The sequence below is a fragment of the Centruroides sculpturatus genome, unplaced genomic scaffold (genome assembly GCF_000671375.1).
Source record: "Centruroides sculpturatus isolate CEXI.00-Female unplaced genomic scaffold, Cexi_2.0 scaffold298, whole genome shotgun sequence".
NCBI lineage: Eukaryota > Metazoa > Arthropoda > Arachnida > Scorpiones > Buthidae > Centruroides > Centruroides sculpturatus.
Window position 1 is genome coordinate 42,225 of NW_019384568.1, and position 23,625 is coordinate 65,849.

A 23,625-nucleotide genomic window follows, 5' to 3' on the forward strand; every position below is an offset into this window, starting at 1 on the left:
TTGTAGAAAGGCACTGTTTAAAAGAGGTCGTGATTAAAAGGAGTCTGTTTAAAAAGGGTTCTGTTTTAAAACACAAACCTTCCTCTAATTTTAAGGAACTATTCCTCGCAAACTAGACATGCTTATACTCACACTGACTAGACATCTTTCCTTTGTTTTCATGCATAAAATACACTTACATACTTCTTACATACACCCCGTATATGTACACAGGCGATTTCTTACTTTAATTACAGTTTAAAATATAAAAATACACTTTAAACTTTGTAATAAATAAAAGTACAACTTGACTCCAGAAGAAAATATATACAATTTTATAAAGAGATAATTATAGTTTATGTCTTACTTCTGTATGAAAACAGGAATAAAACAAATTACACACACAGAGAATGCGGTTTATCAACTCTTGATCTATTATTATACTTATTTATTAAGATGTAATTGCTTATTAATAATTTCCTCAATGTAAAATGTGGTGTGCGCATTATTACTATTATTATTATAAGCACACTATATATATATATTTTACCTAATTTACTGCTAAGCGTATAATCACTCATGCAGAAAGTAAATTATATAATAAGCAGAAAGGCAAGCTTATTTAATTTTTTTTATAATATAAATGAGTCAGTAAAATAACTGTTTTATTAGTCAGAATTTATCCTTTTATAAAAGATTTTTGACTGGATTTAATGGATAAATTTTAATATTTGCTTTCCTTAAGCGATTAATGAAAAATCGATATAAATTTCATTTGAAATTAACTGAAAATATTATCGAAAACATGACATTATACGAAAAGAATTAAGTAATTTTCCATTAGAACAATTGAAAATGGATAATTTACAATCATTTTCTTTGTTTTCTTTTCTTGTTTTCCTTTCCTTTGATTTAATTTCAATTTGATTTCACCTTCCTGTGTTAAATAACACAGGAACACGTAAATTCAAATTGAATCGGTCATAAAGTCACTCCACCCTCAAGATTTTTATACGTTTGGACTCGCGGGTTCTCGAAACGTTCAAAAAATTTGGGGTATTTTTTCTGTGTAGATGTTAGAGAGTGTAAGGGTACGACTTTTTACCCACTTTAAATGCTTAATAACTCCTGTGATTTTTGTGGTAATTTTCTGAAATTTTGCAGGTAGATTTGGGTATTAGGGTAGAATATTTCTGAAAATTTTTAGGAAAATCGGACCTTTGGTTCGGAAGATATGCCTCAACTTCTTTAATATCACCCGAATCAAAGATAATTGTAGCCATTAGGTATGAATACAAATAAAGAATGCTAGGAAAAAATAAATTTTTAGGTAAAAAATTTACCTTTATAATAAATTCGAACCTCTAATAACGGCCACCTGCCAACGACGGACATCTTTACAGAATTTTTCTAGGAAAGTGTAACAAAATAACCACCCACCACCGAACAATGCCCATTTAGCTCCATCAGTGTCCGTCGTTTAGAGGTTTGACTGCACTATAAACAATTTTAGCGTGAAAAATAATTGTTTACAGATATTTTTAATCCATAAAAATTTGATTTAGGCGAAGGAATAGAAATTTTTTCTAACAAAGTTTTCATTAAAAACTCTTCAAAGACGAACATCAAACGTCGGTTACTTCAGCATGTGACATTGTCAGCTGTCACCACTAGTAACAGTCTATCAATTTTACAACAGTAATAATCTTTACGTAATATTGAATCCATATAAAATAATGGAAGAAGAAAACAAAAAAAGAAATGATAAATGTTATTGAAAATTCTCTAAAATTCATGCATTCACATTTATAAAAACCGAAATAAATAAATAAAAAACAAAACAAAAGAACTAAAATAAAAAAAAATTCTTTTCTATTTTTTACCGTTTCCAACATAAATTTAATCTGAAAAAGTAGGGCGAATTATTAATGCATTTATCAAGATGTAGTACGCGTACCCCCAATTACACGCAAAAAGCTGGCGAGGTGGAAAAAGTTGAGAGACTCTGCATAACATTATATTTTTGTACATACTAAGCTGATAAGTATATAGAAGGTCTCTGTGGTATGTGATTTACACAATAAGTAGCAAGCTTTATAAAAATATTTTGCTTTATATTACGTCGAATGTTAATATAAAGTAAATTATACTCACGATCACTGTATTACTGATGTCTGTAGTTTGTTAGTGATATGTATTATAGTAGTAACTTGTAAGAATACATTACTGTAGTGACAGGTTTATCTTGTTAAGACGAATTTATTTGATTTTTTCTATCAGCAGGGGTGCCTTGATTGCACGAAACTAGATCTACAGAGGTCATTATTAAGCGTACTAAATCAAACAACTGACAAAAACATCCAACAAAACGTTTTTATTTTAATAATATCAGCAGTGTCGTCCACAATTATAAAGTAAATAGTATCGGTTAATTATGATTCGTGCTTTTTGGCTTGTCCTTTGATACGAATCAAGGAATGGAGATAAAGAACAGGCTCATAAATGACTTGTTTAACAGCTCATGTAATAAATAAAATGAAAGAAAAACTAACTTGATTCATGGACGAAATTATAAAAATTGTATCAATTTAATTAGATATTTAATTAGATACTAGAGCAGGGATTCCCAACCATTGGTACGCGAGTTCTTCCAAAAAGTAATAGAAATTACTGTGACAATGAAGAATTGCAATTTTTAATCACATTTTAATTTAAAAATCGCGCGACTTCTGCCCAAAAAGTTAACTAAAATGCCCTTAATTTACAATATACGCAAGAGAAATTTAAAAAAAATCTATTGTGGAAAAGGGAGTGAGCAAAAGGGAGGGGAAGGAAACTTATTGCTTCAACTATGCCCCTCCTCTAAAGGCCAACTAATTTACGTATGTGCTTAAATTAAATTCTGGTATGTAAATTCTATACGCAGCCTTAATAAATTAGTATAATACGCAATTTTATTGGTCCACATAGCTAATTTTCCTACTTAGTACCTCACAAAATTACTATAGAGAATCCAGAAATCTTCCAGGGGGATGCAGAAAGGAAACGATATGCCTTACAAAATTCTTTACCCTGCTCTACACGGGGGAAAATCTTTCATGGGAGGGTGCAGAGTGTCCCACGCACCCCCTAACAACCGATACACGAGGTGTTGAAGATTGGGAATTCCAGCTGTAGGGTGATATTTTCTCAGATTTATCAGTTAAAAATCAGTGTTTTAATAGTATAAATAGCATAAATTCGATTTAAAATGCAATCAATTGATATTATCTGTTGTATGAGACACTAGATATAATGGTAGAGAATTGGAGCATAAATATTGCAGAATTATTTTATACTTTTTTTTTTCTTATTTTTAATTAAATACGTCCTCGTAAAAATTCGCAGTAAAGAAATAAAATAAAATCTTGTTAGAATCGTCGGAAAAATAAACGTGAATGTAAATTTAATTTATTATATTATTAATTTAGAAGCGATAAAAATCAACACGAAAATCCTTTTCAGTATCATTCAGATTGGAAAAGTTCTATAGATTAAAGAATATTATTTTTTTATTCTAATTCTTCTTAATCTTTAATTCATAAATCAATATTTAAATCTTTAATATATTTCGTCAAAAAAAAATACATTTTTCTTACTTTAAAACCTGTGTAAGCCGGACTAGAACTGAAGCGAAGTTTGTCCTATTTGGCAGGTTCCGTTTCGAGCAGATTTCACTGTATAAAGTTATTTTATACGTCTTATTCTTACCTTACATTGAAAGAAAAGAAACACAGGTGGCTCAAAAATGAGTTAACCGATATATTAAAAAAATAAGCTGGTCGAGTTAACTGACTTCTGGACCGTCAAAAGTGGCGAATATGTACGAATAAAGAATATAATTAAGTAACTTACATAATTAATTATCAAGAATTTAAACTAAATTAACTTATATAACACATAATTACTTTCACAACTGCGTGGTTGATGTTAAATTAGAATAAATCATATTTAATGGAGTTTGAACGAATCTTATGGAAGGTTAGAAAAGAAATACAGGGTGGCCCAAAAGTGAGTTAACCTAGATATTAAAGAAACCAGTGAGTCAAGTTAACTGAATTTTCGTCCACCATCTTGGTTACTGTATCATATATAAATTAGCCATTTTTAGAGCATTACTCATTAAAAAAAATAGATAATTAAATGTTATGAAATACTTAAATATTTTCTCATAATATTATTATTATTTTGCGATAGTTTTGCAACGTCTCCAGCATTCTTATCGGATTACTTACAGAATCTGTCAACAACCCTCTACAGAAAACGTAAACTGTACGAATTCCATCCCGTGTCAAACACTAATACATGCCCTCAAAAGTAAAAAAAGATAAGTACAATAATACTAGTTTAAGTTTACAGTAGAAATACAGTAAAACCCCGTGTAAACCGGATAGAATATATTATTATATTCTGTCCGGTTTACACAGGTTTTACTGTATTGCATTTTTCTAACTAATGATGATATATTACTATCTCAGGAAAACTTTTATATATTTCCCACGTTCCATTTACTCCTAACTATATCCTCATTAATTTATCCTTGAGGGTTGACTTTCCTATGAAATAATCGATCAAAGATAAGTTATAAGTGTTAATTAATTAGAACAGTAGCAAACTTCAACGTTGTTTCAAGACTTAAAGCTTTAAAAAAATATATATTCTATTATATTTTTTAATAAATTAAGTACTGTTATTTTCTTTTTAATCTTTAAAAATAAACGTTTTATCGTGAAGAAGCTGATTATATTTTTTATAATGATGAAGTGAGATTTATAATGCAGGAATTTAAAAGAAGTTGCGTAACTTTCCGGCAAAAAAAGTTAAATTTGTGCGTGGTGCCATCTGTTATGAGATTTTATGCTTAAAAAAATAACAAAAGTGCTTGATTTTAAAGGTAGATATGCGTTTTATAATAAGTTTTAAATGTTAATAACGATTAAAATCTTTATTAAATCAGAGGTGCGTACTTCACACGATCGCCTCTATCTCACCACCCACTTGACCTTTAACCTCCAAAATTTAATAGCATTAATGCCCGTACTGCCCAAACCTCCCTGCGAAATTTAAAAAATTTTGGACGAAGGGTACAGAGGTTATTAAGCTTCAAATTCGGTGAATGAAACTATTTCCCCCCCCCAACACAAACACGCAGTTCTAACAAAGGAGCAATCGGAAAATTAAAAAATAAATTTTAAAAAATTCTTACATTGTTTTAAAGATAAAAAAAATGTGTAGAAAGAACTAAATAATATTCTTCAGTAATTAATTAATGTATGCTTTAATATTTAAGTATCTATGCAGCTGCTCCATGTAATCGGTTAATAGTTAATATATGATCATTAAACATTTATTGTTATGAGATATTCATGTATATGGAATATATTAATAACAACAACTACATAAATCCTGTTAAATTACATTAAATAAATTTCATTTTATTTTTTTATAATAGAATAAATTCTTAAATTACCTTCAATTTTTCAACTTTTACAGCAATAACATGTATACTTTTCGATTTCGTAAATTGCCTGATAGTGATTAGAAATGTCTAAGCTTTGAATCATATATTTTATCTTTAAACATGTATTTTTAATCAAGTTTTACATTTTAATCAACCTTTCAGATAGAAAGTAAAACGTCTTCTTTACACTAACATAATACAGCTGTATGGGGGTGCTTCAGACATATGATACATAATTGGGTGCTTCAAACACATGATACATAATTGGGTGCTTCAAACACATGATACATAATTGGGTGCTCCAAACACGTTATATAATAGGGTGCTTCAAACACGTGATACATAATAGGGTGCTTCAACCACGTGATACATAATAGGGTGCTTCAACCACGTGATACAAAACAGCATCCTGCAAAAAAATGCTAAAATTTACTTGAAGGTGAGTTCATGGCTGTACTTTTTCGAGAACTGCACAATAGGGTCGTGATTCGTTGGAAAACAATGGAGAGGGAAAATCTTAATACAATATTACCATATTAATGTTACCATTTTCTTAAAGCACCCTGTATATACTCATGTAATCAGTATGTAATTCTCTTTTCAGAAGATAAAAAAAATCGAGAAATGAAGATGGAAATCCCAGATGAGTATTCGAAATGACGTTAATGATAATGATTTCGTAATCAGTTTTATTGCGTAAACGGAACGTTTATCTGTCTTTTTAAAATTATAAATATATTCTGGACTTTATACACACTTACAATGGGAATTTTATAAATGGAAAGAAGAGAAATAACCATTTAAAATAACGAATTTGACACCGTTTACCAAGACAATAATTTTCATATTATAGTAAAACTTGTCCAAACCGGAAAACTATTCGGTACCTTGCAATTCCGGCTTACACAGGTTTTACTGTATATTAATTAAGAAATTATAGAATTATTTTAATTCAATAATATTAGGCAATACTTTGTTTAATATTGTAACACGTCTTCTTTCTCTTGTAAATATTTAGAATTATTTAATTATTAACACGTAATTTATTTATTTATTACAAGTACTTTTAATAATTGTTAAAAGTAAATACTTTTATGCATTAAAACCTGTCTAAAACGGACCGTGTACAATATAGAAAATACATGGAATAATGATACTTCTATATAAATTATTAATATAATCGAAAAACCTGTCTAATGCGGAAACGATTTTACAAGTAATTTAATAATATAACCTGTCTAAAGCGGAATCTTTCAACGTAACTGTGGCTAAATTCTAAATCGTAATTACAAGAATATTAAACTTTTTATAGAGATTGTTTTCTCTCCGTGTCCTACATATACAGGTTTTTCAACATATACTCGAACTGTAAAACATATTAAGCAGTTCTAAACACAAATTTTAACATTTTTCGACACACTTTTCTGTATTAATTTAAAAAAAAAAACAACCTGCGATAACCGGTAAGGAGGAGTTCCGTCTTAGACAGGTTTTTTTCTGTATTATAAAACTCAGCTATTTAAATTTTCTTTCTTTTCGATTACAATAAGCAAATTTATAGTTGCACTTAAAGAAAATTCATTAGATACAATTTAAGAAAGTAATGAAAGCAATTAAAGTATACACTTAATTTTATTTATAAGGCAAAGACGAATTAATTAATTTTAATTAGAGTGTAATAAAATTAATAAATCTCAAAAAAGGAACTGGTAGAAGAGGATAGAAGATATATCACACGAGGGGGAATATATAAACATTCCCATTTTGTTGATGTAAAGAAATCATATTCAAACAAACGTCAAGAAAATTTAAGTAGAACAGTCCATAAATCAATAAGAATAATAGAAAAATTCGTGTATAAAGAAGGAAAGAAGGTAAACTGAACGTCTATAACAATAATTTATATTTAATTTAAAGGTTTATATTCATGAATAATTAAAAAGAAAATTAAGATTATTGATTAGTATTACAGAAAAATCCAGCGAGTTGCATAACTTATCTGGCCAAAAAAAAAAGTTAAAATTGAGTGTGGCGCCATCTGTTACTAGATTTTATTTTTAAAATCGAAAAAAAAGCTTTATCTTTTAGTTTATAAAAAAAATTATAAATGCTAATAACCAGTAAAATATTAATTAAGTCCAACCCCACTCGAAATATGACACATCACCCCCTCTATCTCCCCACCCACTTGACCTTTAACCACCAAAATTTAATAGCGTCAATGCCCTTAATATACAAACCTCCGTGCAAAATTTCAGAAATTTTCGACAAGAGGTACGGGAATTATTAAGCTTTAAATTAGATGAATACAATCGAGCCCCTCCCCACACTAATATCCATACGTATAGAACCCCTCAACATTTCTGGACTGAACAAATTCTCCTCCTCCCGCAGTCAGAAAATGAAAAATGTTTGGGGGAGGTCGTTTTTTTTTTACCGATCGCCATACTTTCCCTGTGTTGTTTATAATGTAAAAGTTAAATTAAAAAAAATTAAGTGTATTGATCGATTGTTGTGAGGGGAATAAAATTCAGTTATAATTAAAGAAAAAAAAATTTCTCATTAGCACTAATTGCTACTCGGTATAAATATAAATGATTTTTCAAATTCTAAAACTTGTGGCTAAATAATAATAATAATAATAAGTACAAAACTTTCCTGCTCTTTCTCATACAAGCAAGCCAGCTTACCAATTTAATAAATAACAATAAACCATTCAACAGTTTCCATTCAATTGGTGTTAATTATGGTTCCTAAAAATATTTTCTCTCATAATAGAAATAAATGTTTTATGACTTTCGAGTGTTGTTAACAATGGAACAATGTAAAATAACTAAGGTATAAACAAGAATTTTAAATGTGTAAATTCCGTAAAATGTCATTTTTATGAAAGGGATTTTTTTTTTCATTAGAAGTATTAGAATAAATTTTTTTCTTGTACTTGATTTATGTTATTTAATTATAAGCTTAAGTACAGTACAATGTAAAAAAAATTTTTTTTTTCATCAGGATCTTTTGAAAGTAATGAGAAACAGTAATGTGACATATAGTGTAAAGCATAAACATACATTTATTTACATAAAGTATGTAGCTGTAAACTCCCTAAAAATGATTACAGAAGAATTTTTAGCATATTTGCATAAATAGCATAATTAAAATAAGCAGTTTTTACATGAAATACGTTGATAAACTCTCTAATATGGGGGGAATACATTGAGCAGAACCCCAATGAAATAAAATTTGTATTACTGTATTATGTTTTTTTTATGGAAGAATGTATGCATATAAAATGTTTATAAACTCCTTCAAGTCTTATCTGCTAATATATTACAGCAAATTGCAAAAATTTACTTCCGTACGCCATTTTGGAAACATGCTGCCAGCTATTTCTTACATTTATTGTACATAAACCAGATGAATCTTCGATTGTCGAGGTCGAATTTGGACTTCCTGTAGCCCTAAAGGTCCTTCCCTCCAGCAAAAAGTAATAAATTTCAATGCGTTAAACCTTAAACTAAATCATAGCAGAGTCAGACCCTAAGCTATCGTTTAAATCCATCCCTAAATACGGTGTCTACTTCGATTTCCTTGTTGATATAAATTGAAAAATCTTAAATAAACGTGAAGAAAAGTAATTTATACACATAATTTTATTAAATTAAGTGTCATCTACAGTAAATAAAATTATTCACTTTACACAACGAAGCGAAATAATTGCAACAGTTGCAGTCATTCCATTCAAAACTATTGCAAAAGTAACCACAATTATTTTTTGATATTTTAAACAGAATTCAAGAAAAACTGTTTTTATATAGATTTAAGCTTTATAAATAAATAAATTGAAGTGAATCACATTCATTTAATCTATAATTCGATTTTAATAACCAGAATTCTTCTCACCATTGCAAAAATCACTTCACAAACCTGTAAACAACGACCATAAAAAAATGGCCGTTGTAAAGCAAAATAAAACCTGTGAACACGGACAGAGAGATAGGAAAATAAAAATGGCCGTTATATGAGGTTCGACTGTACAAATATTTAAACAGAAAGATGATCTAGGATGATAAAATTACTTAGTTGAAATAATATAAATCACGATTAGAAAAGTAAATATTCAATTATTACAAAACAAGAGTGGAATTAAGCATATATTTAAACTTACAAATAATTTTACTGCTGTTTAAACTAATAAAATAACCAAATAAAACCTTCATAAAAATGGAAGAATACATGTACACAGTTATAACAAAATGAATACAACATCGACCATGCGATAAAAAGCTGTTACTTCATACACTATTTAAAAACCGTATCATTAATTAGTAGTCAACCACTAATTTTAGAATTGCTTTTATTTATTTATCTTGTAAAACATGGAAAACTTAAGTATAACTAATTATTAAACAATTAATGCAATTAACTGTTAAACACAGTTAGTAAATTAAGAGAGTAAGTTGGTTGAATAAACCGGAAAACTAAATTTATTCTATACTTTGTTAAGTACTTATATAATGTAATATTTATATACCAGTATATAATAATTTTTTTAATCATTAAAATTTCGCAGTAGTTTTAATTTAATTACACAAATAACTAAGTTACTAAGTAGTGAAAATTAATTAAAACAATTCGTTATAACAAATTGAACGATGTTATACAAGTGTAATGATGCCATGTTCATTTTATACATGATTACTATTATATAAAAGCAACCTTATTTAAAATCTCAATGATTTTCTACACCCTTTCAAAGTCTAATTAAGTATAGAGGTATGAATTCTTCCAAATACAATACCCATTATGTACTGTTTTACATTGTTACACCTTATATAAAATTTACTTACCACTAATGCAAAATAAAATTTGATTAAAAGTACAAATTTACGTTTTAAATAACGAATTATTTTACCTGTTTAAAATGTAACTAGCTACTTATTCACGTCTTTTAATTAATAAACAGAGATTTAACCAATAAAAAGTTGTTTAAATTTGATAGACGTGACAACAATAGAGTTTACTTGTAAGTTACAACGATAATAAAAGTAACCGTTAAATTCGAATTTGAAAATTTAAATCTAACGGTTATTTCTAACGATTTTTGTTTATTAAATAATTAGAATTTAAGCTAAGAAAATCGAAGTTTACTTCTTGCAAAACTTTTCCATCAAAGTCTATTTGTAATTAATCGCTTCTAAACGTATTGGCTGCTTTACCTTTCGATACAAACGACTCCTGCCAAGGCGAGAAAATTACTTCATTATTCAACTGAAGGTAGTGAAAAGAAACTTTTATTTCGTCACCTGCAAAAGACCGTTTACTGCTTGTGATATTGAAGGCACTATCCAGTCTTTTGCAGGTGACGAAATAAAAATTTTCCATATTGAAAGGTAGTAACTAAAGAAAAAAGAAAAAAAAGGGGGGGAATGAAAGAAAAATGTGAAGTTGCAAATAAGCTTTTTATACGAAGAGAATTTCTTAAATATAAAATTTTCCTTTAGGGTATGTTTTTAGTCAAGTAAATGTGTAATTTGTTAATAACCAAGACTATATAAAATGACTAAAAATATAACATTTTAGACGATTTTTAAGTTCTTAAAACTTAAAATTACTCGATAAAAAAATAGATTTGAATCTGTTTTTCCAAGATATAGCAACAATTTCCTTTTTTAAACTGATTTTTTTTTCTTTGCTAAAAGTAACAAACTCGAGACTATTTTCTTTTTTAATCTCTTATAGATCTTAGAAAATGCATACCTATTGGCTATATATATAAATTTTTTTTTTATCTTTCTTCTATACAAAACAAAAATAACTCTTAAGTATAATTTGATACTATATGATTGTTTCCTTTTTTAGTTGTTACAATGGTAAAAAATATAGTACAAATGACCTTCAGCCATTTATTTTCTCCTGATACTTTGTATCCTGGTCCAAAGTATACATTTTCTTTTGTTAAGAAGTTTGTCAATATATATATATATATATTCTATGTAATATTAGATAAAAATAATGTTTCAGTGACGTTATATCTCGAGAAGAATTTTCGACGTAACGTTACGATAGGTTAAAATCTAAGTAATTTTTTTTTTTTAAACAGGGAATTAAAAAAGAAATTCTACAATTTAAAATCTGTATAAAATTTCAAAGTTTTCAGAGATTTTTGTCCTTTTTATCACTCAAAAATGGCTGGTTTTTTTTTCTTAAATAATATCCATTACTTTAATAGTTTCTTGCAATATTTTTAACGTAAAAAGTAAAAAAAAAAATTAAGAGAAACCATTATCATAATTTCGAAAAATACAAGTTTTGATTCCTGTACACATACACACCTTTTTTTTATTATTTATTTATATAAAAAGGTAATTTAACAGGTTCATATATGCTATAAAAATTGTAAAATTCTCTGTGATATCACAACTGTAATTTCAAGAATATTGTAAATTCACTCGAGCGAAAAATGATTTTTTTTTTCCTTCCTCCATCTTCTTCTCCTCTTTAGTACAACATAAATGCTGATTTTCTTACTTCCAAAACTTATTTAACTTTGCATAAATATCTAAAAACCTATTATCTTAGATACTGTAGAAGTATGTAGAACGAATAGATATGTGTTAAGATGAGTTAATTCTACTAAACCTCTTATCTTTAACAACTCTAAATCCATATTATCTTATTATTGTGATAGGAATGGAATCATTTAATCGATATAAAAAGAAAGTAATAAAACGAGAGAACAATTTTTAAGTTTTTATTGTGTTGTACTGATAGCATCAATACTGGAATGAGCTGTAGAAAACGTTAAACATTGACATTTTTTTTTTTTACCTCCTCTTTTTTTTTATTATTTTTTTTCCCTAGTTTTAGACAATGATAATCATTGTACCAGACCATTTTATCGAAAAGACAGGAACAACTCTTGAGGGGAAAAACAGCTGTTGACAAGTGAAACAAGAAAAGTTTCCATTTACTTTTTAATATTTTTAAAAATATTATAATTTAATTAATTAAATTTTCTTGTGTTCTTTTAATTTTAAAATATTTCATATTTTTCTCATAAATAATTTAATATTTATTAAATATTCTTTATGTTCTGAATATATATATAAAAAAATTAATAAATGTTTAAGTATAAACAATAATAAAAATAAATAAATAAATTTTACTTGTTTGTTATTATTTTCTGTAGGGAATAATTGTTTATATACGTATACAATTTATTATATTAATAATTAACTTTGTCATGAACGTAATTAAGTATACTCTAGCATAATAAATTTGTATACACTACGTTTGAAAACACTTCTAAATATAGTTTATCTACGTCACAAAACTCATCCCTTCTTTTAGATCTAAGAGACGGTCCCTGGGTCTTCTGCTGGAGAGAAATTCCATTTTCTACGTGGCAGGATGTTACCATAAACGGAAACCAGATTCAGTTACATTTATACTCGATATAAATATAAAAATATGCTCTTTTTTTATGTTAAATTATTACGTATGACACGATTACTTAATGTAATTCTATACCCCTTCCATATAAACACATTCTAATATTCGAAATTGTATAAGGAAAAACACCCTGTGTTATATGTGTGAAGGGATATAGTAGAAGAAGATGTAACCTTTAAAACACGAATAAAAATTCTAGTTTACCTTCTTTTATTATATAAATTTACTCGAATTTTAAATTAAGAATTGTGAATTTACATTAAAAGTTCATTCAGTACTTTAATACTTCCCATATGAAAGTGAGAGAGGAGGAGGAGGAGAAGACAAAAAAAAAGATGCTGGAAAATCTGCTATCCTTTCTGAATGAACTGTTGCTTCACTTAATCTAGAAAAAAAAAGGGGGAAAGGATATTTAACAGCTAATGACTTTGGACTATGTTATCTCGTGTAGTTACTGAGCAGACATCTTTAATGATTGCTGCAACAAAATCTTATCACGACGTAAGCTAAACTGTCCAGTTGTGATGAAACGATCATTAAATGCTACAATTTTAACTCGAATGGGCTACAATTATCGCCAGGTTATGTTGCAACTTTTATATAGAAGAGTAGGGAGGAAGAAAGAAAAAAAAAACCTGATTGATAAGGAGTTTACAACGCCCCTGTAAACGTAATTACCTGTTATTTTTTTTTTCATACCAATCATTTAAGAGAGGAAAAACATTATAAATTTAATTTAATTTAGGTTAAGTATATAAATAATTAAAAAAAAAAAAAAAAAGTAATAAGTGAATCGAAACACAGCACAGCACTAAAATTATCAAACAACACCTGAACCAATCCATTTTATGATATATTTGACATTGAAAACAGCAATAACAGTTACGTGACTAATGCAAAATACATATGAAACGTCAATTTCCTCTAGTGAATACTCAGATTTCATCAATTTTCAACAACAATAACGTACGAGGTAGATGAGAATATAGAAAATAAACGTAAAGGAAAATATATATATATATATAAATATATAAGAGTACCGTTCAGGCGATTCTGTATTTTATGAAACGCACGTTTTCAGGTTACTTTCGTGCGATGACGTCATGAATGTCCTGTTTCTTCTTCCGTGATGTTCCGGTTGAAATACTGAAGAGGAGGAGTTGTAGAAAGTTAGGTCTTTTTTCTCACTGATAAAGGAAATTTGGTTGAAAATAAAAGATCGAATATCGGTTTGAAACTTTTCTATACTACTATATTTATTTCTTTATACTGTATATATATATATATATATTTAGAGAGAGAGAGAGAAGGGGGGTATACATATACTGTATATATTTTTCTTTGAAAGTTTTATCTTTAAAAGTTTTGATCTTTTTCAATTCAGTAGAGATTTAAGAGAACTTCCTGTAAAATACTCGATATGTTTTCCTTCATTTTTGATGATTAAAAAAACAAAGATATAAAAGAAAAAAATAAGAAACGTCTGGATGTCTGTTCGATAGATTTCTCCAAAAATAAATATATTATGAATTGGCGTCTGGAATAATATATAACCCAACATTATTTATATATATATATTAGAAGTTACTAAGTTAATTAACGTTAAAAAATCTTTATTCCATTTAAATTCAAATTTATAAACGAAGACCAATGAGTGGAACGTAAAAATTGGCCGCAATTGGGAGGTTATTTTGTAGGTATTTTCTATAAATTCTCTTTGTAAATTAAATTAAATCTATAATTAAAATTTTTATTGTATGTTTTAATTCATAGGAAATGATCATTGCGTTAATTTATCGAATGAAAAACACGTTTTAAAACGATGTTTCCGAAATAAAATTCGCCCTTTTAATCTCCTTAAAAGGAAAAGAAAACATTAAAAAAGAAAAAAAAAAACTTGTATAAAAGTGTAAAAGTAATTTGCTGTTTTCCTTTTTTTTTCTAATTCACATTAATAAAATTATAACGACTATTAACAAATATGCAAATTCCTATCTTGTTAATAGCTTATAAAAGGAATTTACAAGTAATTTTTTTTATATTGTATACTAAAAGAGAGTACAGTTCGTTTTTTTAATGGAATTTAATCATTAAACTTAGAAAAAATTAATTTTTTTTCGGCGTAAAATCCTATTAAAACTTGTTTAATCTAACGTGTTAAAGGTCAGAAATATACCCGAAACATTAAAAAAAATAAATAAATAAAGCAAAAGTTTGTTGTGTATTCGTAAAATTATCTACCTGTCACGTACCTTAACGTGTTTATGATGAGAANTAATTACATATATATATATATATATATCAGATGAAAAATAACGATCAAATAATCATTATGTTACAGTTATGAGCCATATAATTTCCATGTTAAGAGATTAAAACGGACATAATTAAATTATGTCCCCCCCCAAAAAAAAGGAAAGAATTATATTTAAATTTTAAAATTTTAGATAAAAATCTTTTACGTCCGTTTAAGTAAATTATTATATGAAAAAAAAATTGTTTTAACAGGTCTATCTCTCTCTCCCTCTCTCTCTCTTTTTTCCCGACGAAAGTATTAAGAGAAATGTGCATATTTTTGTATATAAAAAGGGAAATTTTACGGATTTCTGATGCGGTTTATATAAGAATAAATAGTATTAAAATGTTTTAAAAATTCCATTCCTACTCCTTCACAACTTTTCTTTTTTTTCCCCCTCCAAGATCATAACTCAGTTTTGGAAAATAAAAATTTTACTCTGGATTTTTCTTTTTTTCCAGATTGAATATCATTCATCCGCATCCTTAGCAACAACTTTCAAAAAGCATTTGGCAAAATCGACTACATTATCTTCTTAAACAGGTGATGGATACGGTTGACAAGAAAAATTACTTCCGCATAACTGAAGTAAATTTTACGATATATATTTTTTTTTCCTATTGAACATTGATACATCAAATTGAAACCATTACTTTTTACTTATTTATATTCTAAATTAAACGAATAATTTAAATAAATATATAAAAATATCACATGTGTTAACTGTTGGATTTATGCCAGTTGAAAGACCATCTGGTAAAGTTTTACTTAATATCTTTACGATATTATATTAACGAATAAACCTTAAAAATAAGCAATTATTAAAGAGTTATCCGGTGATTTTTTAAAGGATTTTATTCTTTAAATTGTGATGCGAAATTTCGATTTAAAAAGTTATTCTTATTTTGTATATATATTATATATATAGGGTAGATTGATCTTGATAGGAGAAAACAAGATTTAGGAAAAAGTTGGCTTTCTTGCAATACAAAATACTCTCTTAATTTCCGTTGATGTTTTTCCTCTCTTTTTTTCCCTCCCTCCTACTTGTCTAGTTTTTGTTGTGTTGTAAATAACAATTGATTTCTGTACTTTGAAATTATTTGTTCTGTTTCAGTTATCTATGAGTCATTTTATACGTCTACAAATATATTTATAGATAAACTTAGTATTTTAGAATTCGTTGGAGCATTGAAAATTAGTCTAGTAAAATTAATCTAAGCGAAAATCCAAATAAAGCCTATTACTAATTTATAGTTAAAATTCTAAGTTTAAATTGAATTTTATGCAGTTAAAATGCTATTAATACTATAATATATAATATACATAATCTGTTAATATTCATACACTTGAACCCGTCTTAAATCACGATTGAGAACGTTTTATAAAGTGTAAAGAATGTTTTCAGAATCGTGAATTCCATCATCCTTAATCATTTTCATAGCAATTCGTGTAGTAAACGGTAGTTAAAAATGCGAAGGGAATGTATAAAGACTATAATTAGGTGCCTAGATTCAAACTAATTCTAGCCTTCGTTCCTACCTCTTAGTATCTAGACTACTTTAGTCCCTTTCTCATGCGTGCTTCTACCATTCTTAACCACTGTTTACCACGTCAAAAAAAGCTTAAATCCTGTCAAGGTTGGGTTTAAATCACGGATAATCTAGATCACGTTTCTGAATATTTCACAATGGCTACACAATAATACACATACCTAAACAACTAGGTATGTGTCTAGCTACTGTACTTTGTAATAAATGTGAGAAAATGAGCTTATTGTACGAGATTTAAACACGAATTTCGGTGGTTTCATCACGCTCGTTGTATACGACATAACTTTAATGAAAATAACGTGTTTCTTTACTAAACAATGTGAAGTTTTTACAGTATATAAAACTGGAACGTGAACAGAACAGCAAAGTCATCGTAAACAAGCTTTTACGATTAGTTATAGCTTCTTAAATATGATTAACAAGTAGGAAAGTAAAACGGATTAAAGACTTTAAAGATTCCCTTTGTCAGGCGCATTAAGAAGGGATTTTTATAACATCAACATAAATTTCACGACACTCAATTCTTTAAAATAGCATTTACTTAAGTAAAATTAAGTAAAATCCTATTTAGTAATTTTATTATTGAATCAGATCAAAAGAATCGTTAATGAAGTCAAATGGAATTTTCAAGAGCTTTCATACAACGTTTTATCAAACATAATAAACAGAAATTAATGATTTTCGGATAAATTACTTTAAAAGAAATTTATTTTTATGTCGTAGAGATGTTAAATATATTTAATTATTCTATTTATTATAATGTTTAATTCATATTTCTTTCTTAACGTACTAAAGCATCGTTTACGACCTAACTTTTAAATTAATACAATTGTTTATTATCGTGATAAAATATGTAAAAATATAATTATAAATTAGCCCTGTTAATAATAATTTTCCTTCTTAATTATATCGTAAAGGTTATGAGAAACGTCTCATAGAATGAGTCACTTTTAACTTCTCTCATAAGTTTCAAGTTACTTAGATTAAATCAAGACAGATTTAAATTTAGAATCGTAAATACAGTCTTTTTAAACATAAAATATAATAATTTATATTTAAAAAACTTATAATTTCTAGTCAAAAACGTCTTAAAAATCAAGTCGTATCATTAACTAGAATATATTAAAATTTAAATTAGTTAGAACTAACGTAGCATTAAAAGTTTTAAAATTAATGGTTAAGTATAAATATATATATATATATATAAAAAGTAAAATATATAAAAATTATTTTAGTTGGAAACGTAATAGGATCTCAGGATGATAAATCTTATCAATATGACACATTAAAAGTAATTTTTGATTAAATTATATAATTAATTCTCACTAAATCATAAATAATGAGATAACTTTATCATTGACAAATGAAGAAAAGTATAAGTTGTCTTGAGAAACCACCACAAAAACCATCTTCATGATAATATTGATGAGTCGTGACATGCAAAGTTCGTTGTCTAATCATTTCAAATTTTCATTCCAAGGATTTTTAAAGAATTGGAAAATGTCCAGAGACTAAAAATATATATCAAAACATTAAAAATTCTTTCCCATTTTATCTAAGTACTAACATAAATTAGTAGAATTAACACGTAAGATTTACTCCTCTTCGGCTTACTTTCGGTTGAACAAACTTAATTAAAAAAAAATGAAACCTGAAACACAAAAAAATAAAATAAAATAAAATAAAACTTGTAGCAGGGTTTCGTTATTGAACGGATGTTTAATTTGTTCTGATCTTTCTTATGAAGAAGAATTTTTGTCATTGTTAGATTTGTAATTGGTTGTCTGGAAACTAATCAAACAATTACACTGCGGTATTTTTTACATGGAGTTTCCTCTACTGTTTTATTTTTCTATAGCTTATAAGTAAGAAAAAAAATATCCAGCAACGAGTTGCTTAAGTTTCCCGGCAGCGTTTAAAACTGCAAGCTTAATTTTGAGGGTAAAGCAATCGTCATTAAATCCGACCCTACGCGAGATACGACGCACGACCCCCTTTATCTCTCCACCCCGTCGACATTTAACAACCAAAATTTAGTAGCATCAATCACCCTAAAACACAAAACTCCATGCAAAATTTCAGAAATTTTCGTCGAGAAACACAGGAGTTATTAAGCTTTAAATTGGGTGAAGAAAATCGTGCACCCCTCCACACACACCCTAAATATCCATACATATAGGGGAAAAAAACCCGAATTTCTTTTTACATTTCTCGACGTTTAATTCCAAAAATTTAAAAATGAGGGAGGGAGGGAAGGTCAATTTTTAACAGAGACAATAAAGTGGAAATAGGAGAAAATTTCAAAAATATTATATGAATAAATAAATAATCAAATAATTTAATTTTAAACTATTTAATAGAAAGTGCCAAAGCGTTAATTTAGTAATTAGGTTTGTTACGATTCAGTTTAACAATTTGACCAGATTGAATCTTAATACATTGTGTTGAGGGCGGTTGTGTGAACTAATTTAATCTGTTTGGTTTTGGAAAATTTTTGAATATCGTTACGGTTTGTTAGGTTTTACTTTTGTGTAAACAACGTGGGAAACTGCAGAAAAAACATTTGATTTAGTAAGCATCCGGCATGTAATGAAAAGAATAAAATATATATATATATATATATATATTTTTTTCAATGTTTGTAAGCATTGTTTGAATGTAAAATGAAAACAGCGAGAAGGAGTAAGATGAAAGTCGAAACTGAACAAAACTGTAGTTAATGACATGGTTATACACCGATGGAATAAAAGAGATCAACAGAGTTACTGAAGAAAGACAAATTCTCTTAACAGTTCAGTTGGGAGAAGTAACAGCTTCTTTCGTGCTATGAATACAAAATAGAAAACTCAGTGCAAATATAAAAGTTATAGAAACACTTCTCCCGGAAAATAAAATAAAATAGGAAAAAAAAACAAAGGAATGCGAATAAATATGCCAATTTCCTTGTTTATATTATTAAAAATTTCATCATTCCATGCTGTTAAAAGCAACAACAGTTCACCCGAAAGAAGTATAGATCTATTGGGAAAAGTTGTTTAAAGTCATCTAATCAAAAAAGCTTTGAAAGAAGAAATTGGAAAAATGAATAATATTATCTTCCTTTACAAGTTAAACAATTTTCTAAATAAGATTAAAGAATAGTTTAAATTCTCTATGTATATAATTTCGACGTCTACTAATTCAACTAAAATATTTTAGCGTGATTTGCATACATAATTAAATTCACGCATTAACTAACATTGATTTAATAAGCATAAATTCTCATCGTTAAATATTTCGTACATAAATAATAAATACATTTAAAAATTACCCAAAAAAAAGTAGAGAAAATAAAAATAATTATAATAAAAAAATCGTTAATGAAATAATCGGTTCGTGAAATTAAATTTTCTCGAAACGAAAAAAGAAATAGAAAAAAAAAAGTTAAAGTAATCAGCCTTGAAAAAAAAATAATAATAATTCAATTTCCCGGAAAAATAGAGAATAAATTTATTTAAAAAAAAACAAGCACGAGTAATTGATCATAATTAAGTAGTAATTGATGACAATTAAGAAGAAATTGATAACACTTAAAACGGAATTAACGAAATTAAATGAGAATCAATTTCAACAATGCAAGAAACTCAATTAAAAATTAATGGCAATTAAACGAGAATTAATTTTCTTTCAATTTCGGAAACTGATTAAATTTTATAGGAAAAGAAAAAATTTTAATTTACAATTAAATTCGGCGTAAAATAGAAAAGTTCAAATTTAATTTTAATTGAGTAATTTTTAATATTAATTAAATTCTTAATTGTAATTAAAAATTAAATTTCTCTTCTGAATTCCGTTCGGTGTAAGGAATTCGATGACCGGAAGAATTAATTTTTTCTTTTTTTTTTTTTATATAATTTTTTTTTCTTAAGAATCGGAAACTTCGTAGCAGGAACTATACACGATTATTTTAAGCAAGAATGCTTTTATAGGGTAACAACCTTGGGAAAACAGACGGTGGCCATTTTATAAGAAATAAAGTATGAGAGAGAAAGATAAGAGTGCCTTTTTTATATATGAACGATGATCGAAAATATGTCTTTATCTCGAGAAAAATGATCAAGGCTCTTAACATGCCGATTGATATAAATTACTTTTGGATATTATATCTAATAATTTCATCACACATTTGACCCTAAAAGCTACTTACATATCTTTTAATTACTTTCCGATATTTTAATTTATTAAAATATGACAAGACTCGTTTGAAAACTTGTAATATAATAATTAATTAACAAACAGGATTGTAATTTAGTAAAATATTTGTTTAAAAATATATATATTTTTTTTTTATAAATAAAATAACATGCCAGTAAGAGCATCACCGCCAAAAACAGGTCTTGAACTTCGACCTACCGAACACGTTTGGACACGAAGAATTTTGATGAATGTATTGTTAAAATTGTTAGTTTTTTGGGCTTGGCTATTTTAATTAAAATAAAGATTTAACTGTTTTTTAAAAAATAAAAACGGAATCTCAAATTACAATTTTAGGAATTCGAACCCCAGATGAGTCTCTATCATTTATGGTGTTGGAATAGAAAATTTTCTTACCTTTTAAGAAAGAATTACATGGGTTGGATATTATTTTAAGGCTGACATGTACTATAGATGGGAAATTAAGATGGATCCACGCCTCAGTCAATTCTCTGTAGATAGCACACGCACTGTGTAAGTAGCTGCTGTAGTAATCCACAGATCGTTGCAGTGACTTTCCTACTGTGAATGACCGTTCCCTTCTGCCGTCGAAGCCAACTCATGGTTAGACGGTGGGCGGAAAGAGAAGTGGAATGTGCCATTTTAACAATAGAAGGGGGTGTTCGGCCGATGCCGGCGGGATGTGTTCTTGTCTACTCGAACTGAATCGATTGATTCAAAGATTTGTGTTTGTTGCGTAAGATAGTTACAAATAATTTAATTTTAAACTATTTAATAGAAAGTGCCNCACGTTTGGACACGAAGAATTTTGATGAATGTATTGTTAAAATTGTTAGTTTTTTGGGCTTGGCTATTTTAATTAAAATAAAGATTTAACTGTTTTTTAAAAAATAAAAACGTAATCTCAAATTACAATTTTAGGAATTCGAACCCCAGATGAGTCTCTATCATTTATGGTGTTGGAATAGAAAATTTTCTTACCTTTTAAGAAAGAATTACATGGGTTGGATATTATTTTAAGGCTGACATGTACTATAGATGGGAAATTAAGATGGATCCACGCCTCAGTCAATTCTCTGTAGATAGCACACGCACTGTGTAAGTAGCTGCTGTAGTAATCCACAGATCGTTGCAGTGACTTTCCTACTGTGAATGACCGTTCCCTTCTGCCGTCGAAGCCAACTCATGGTTAGACGGTGGGCGGAAAGAGAAGTGGAATGTGCCATTTTAACAATAGAAGGGGGTGTTCGGCCGATGCCGGCGGGATGTGTTCTTGTCTACTCGAACTGAATCGATTGATTCAAAGATTTGTGTTTGTTGCGTAAGATAGTTACAAATAAGCATATATACGGATTTAAGTAATGTATATAATAAATAAATATATTTATTTATTTTTGAATAAAAGTATTATAAACCGGCAAGAGCACAAATATATATGTTACATTCGATCGTTTATATTATAGAGTATTTTTTTTATACGTTAAAAAATAATAAACACATTTTAAATCTGATTAAGAACAGTAAATTTTTATTCTAATTTTTAAAATAATTAATAAATTAAGTATGTTAATTAATATTAATGGCATATCTTTGTAAAAATTACTTAAAAATTAATATTACATTAAGATAATTGCAATCCTTTATCATATTAATGAAAAAGTAAACTTGAAAAATAATTTTTTACAATTTAAATTTGATAAAAAGTATAAAAAAAATTCCCATTAATCTATGTAAATAGAATAGAGACTTGAATGAAGAGATAAATGAAGTACAGTATACTAAATATATATATATATATTTATCAAACAAAAGGTCATCGATCTCTTTATAGAGTCAATCAAAAATTTTGACCCTTTTTTTTAAAGTGACAGCTTACAACTAATACAAAACAATTTGTAGAAATCATTTTTCAATTTTTATTTATCTCTCACCTACACTCACTCTTCTCAACCCTCCTTTTTTTCTCTGTGTACACACTGAGCCACGTATCATTAATGTAAACACGTATACAATTTAAATGTAATTAAAATTTAAATATATATATAATTTATCGAACGACATTTTTAATACGTGGTGCCATAACTTTCTTTTTTTGTTCTATTGTATAACAATTTATAAACTTTCTTGACGTATGACTTGGCGCAAACACAGACATACAGACATATATTATACGCTTTATATATTAATCTATACGTCAAAAATTATAAAAACATTCGAAGATAGTTAATAAAGATACATATCATTCATTTTGTACAAGGAAATATTACTTTTTTTTTAATCTCGTAATAATATTTTATCATTTTTTCAAATGATAAAGGATATCTTATCATTAAAAAAAAACTATTTTTAAATTAATATATTCGTTATTTAAAAAAAAGGAAGAAAGTTTATATCAAAATTGTAGATTTTTATCAATAAAATTATTTTTATTTTTAAATTTAACATTTGATATATTCCAGAGTAAAAATAAATTTATATTTATACGTATTTTTAAAAATATATTTTTTTTAATTTTATTTTTCTAGAGGAAAATTTTTTAAATTTATTTAATTTCAGGTTATGTTTATAGAATTTTTTATTTTTGCATGGAAAATACCCCTAAATGTTAGAGGGTATTTTCCACGTAAAAACCTCTGAAAATTCTTTGCACA

General features: G+C 27.3%; 1 protein-coding gene and 1 long non-coding RNA gene across 4 annotated transcripts in view; one reads left to right on the top strand and one right to left on the bottom strand.

Annotated features, from left to right (window-relative positions):
* LOC111624093 (rho-related GTP-binding protein RhoE-like) overlaps positions 1–22,159 on the bottom strand; it is a 55,501-nt gene extending 33,342 nt beyond the window's left edge. Inside the window, exon 1 of one of the 3 annotated variants that reach the window (XM_023366875.1) lies at positions 21,956–22,159. The gene's annotated coding sequence lies outside the window, so the exon portion shown is untranslated. Of the gene's footprint in view, positions 1–13,971; positions 14,119–21,370; positions 21,575–21,955 lie in introns of those variants that run through there. The other 2 variants (XM_023366873.1, XM_023366874.1) reach the window with 2 other exon arrangements.
* LOC111624094 lies at positions 13,171–16,048 on the top strand. Its single transcript, XR_002756513.1, has 2 exons — positions 13,171–13,601; positions 15,689–16,048. It is a non-coding gene; the product is annotated as an uncharacterized LOC111624094 (long non-coding RNA).
* Positions 22,160–23,625: the final 1,466 nt, after the last annotated feature.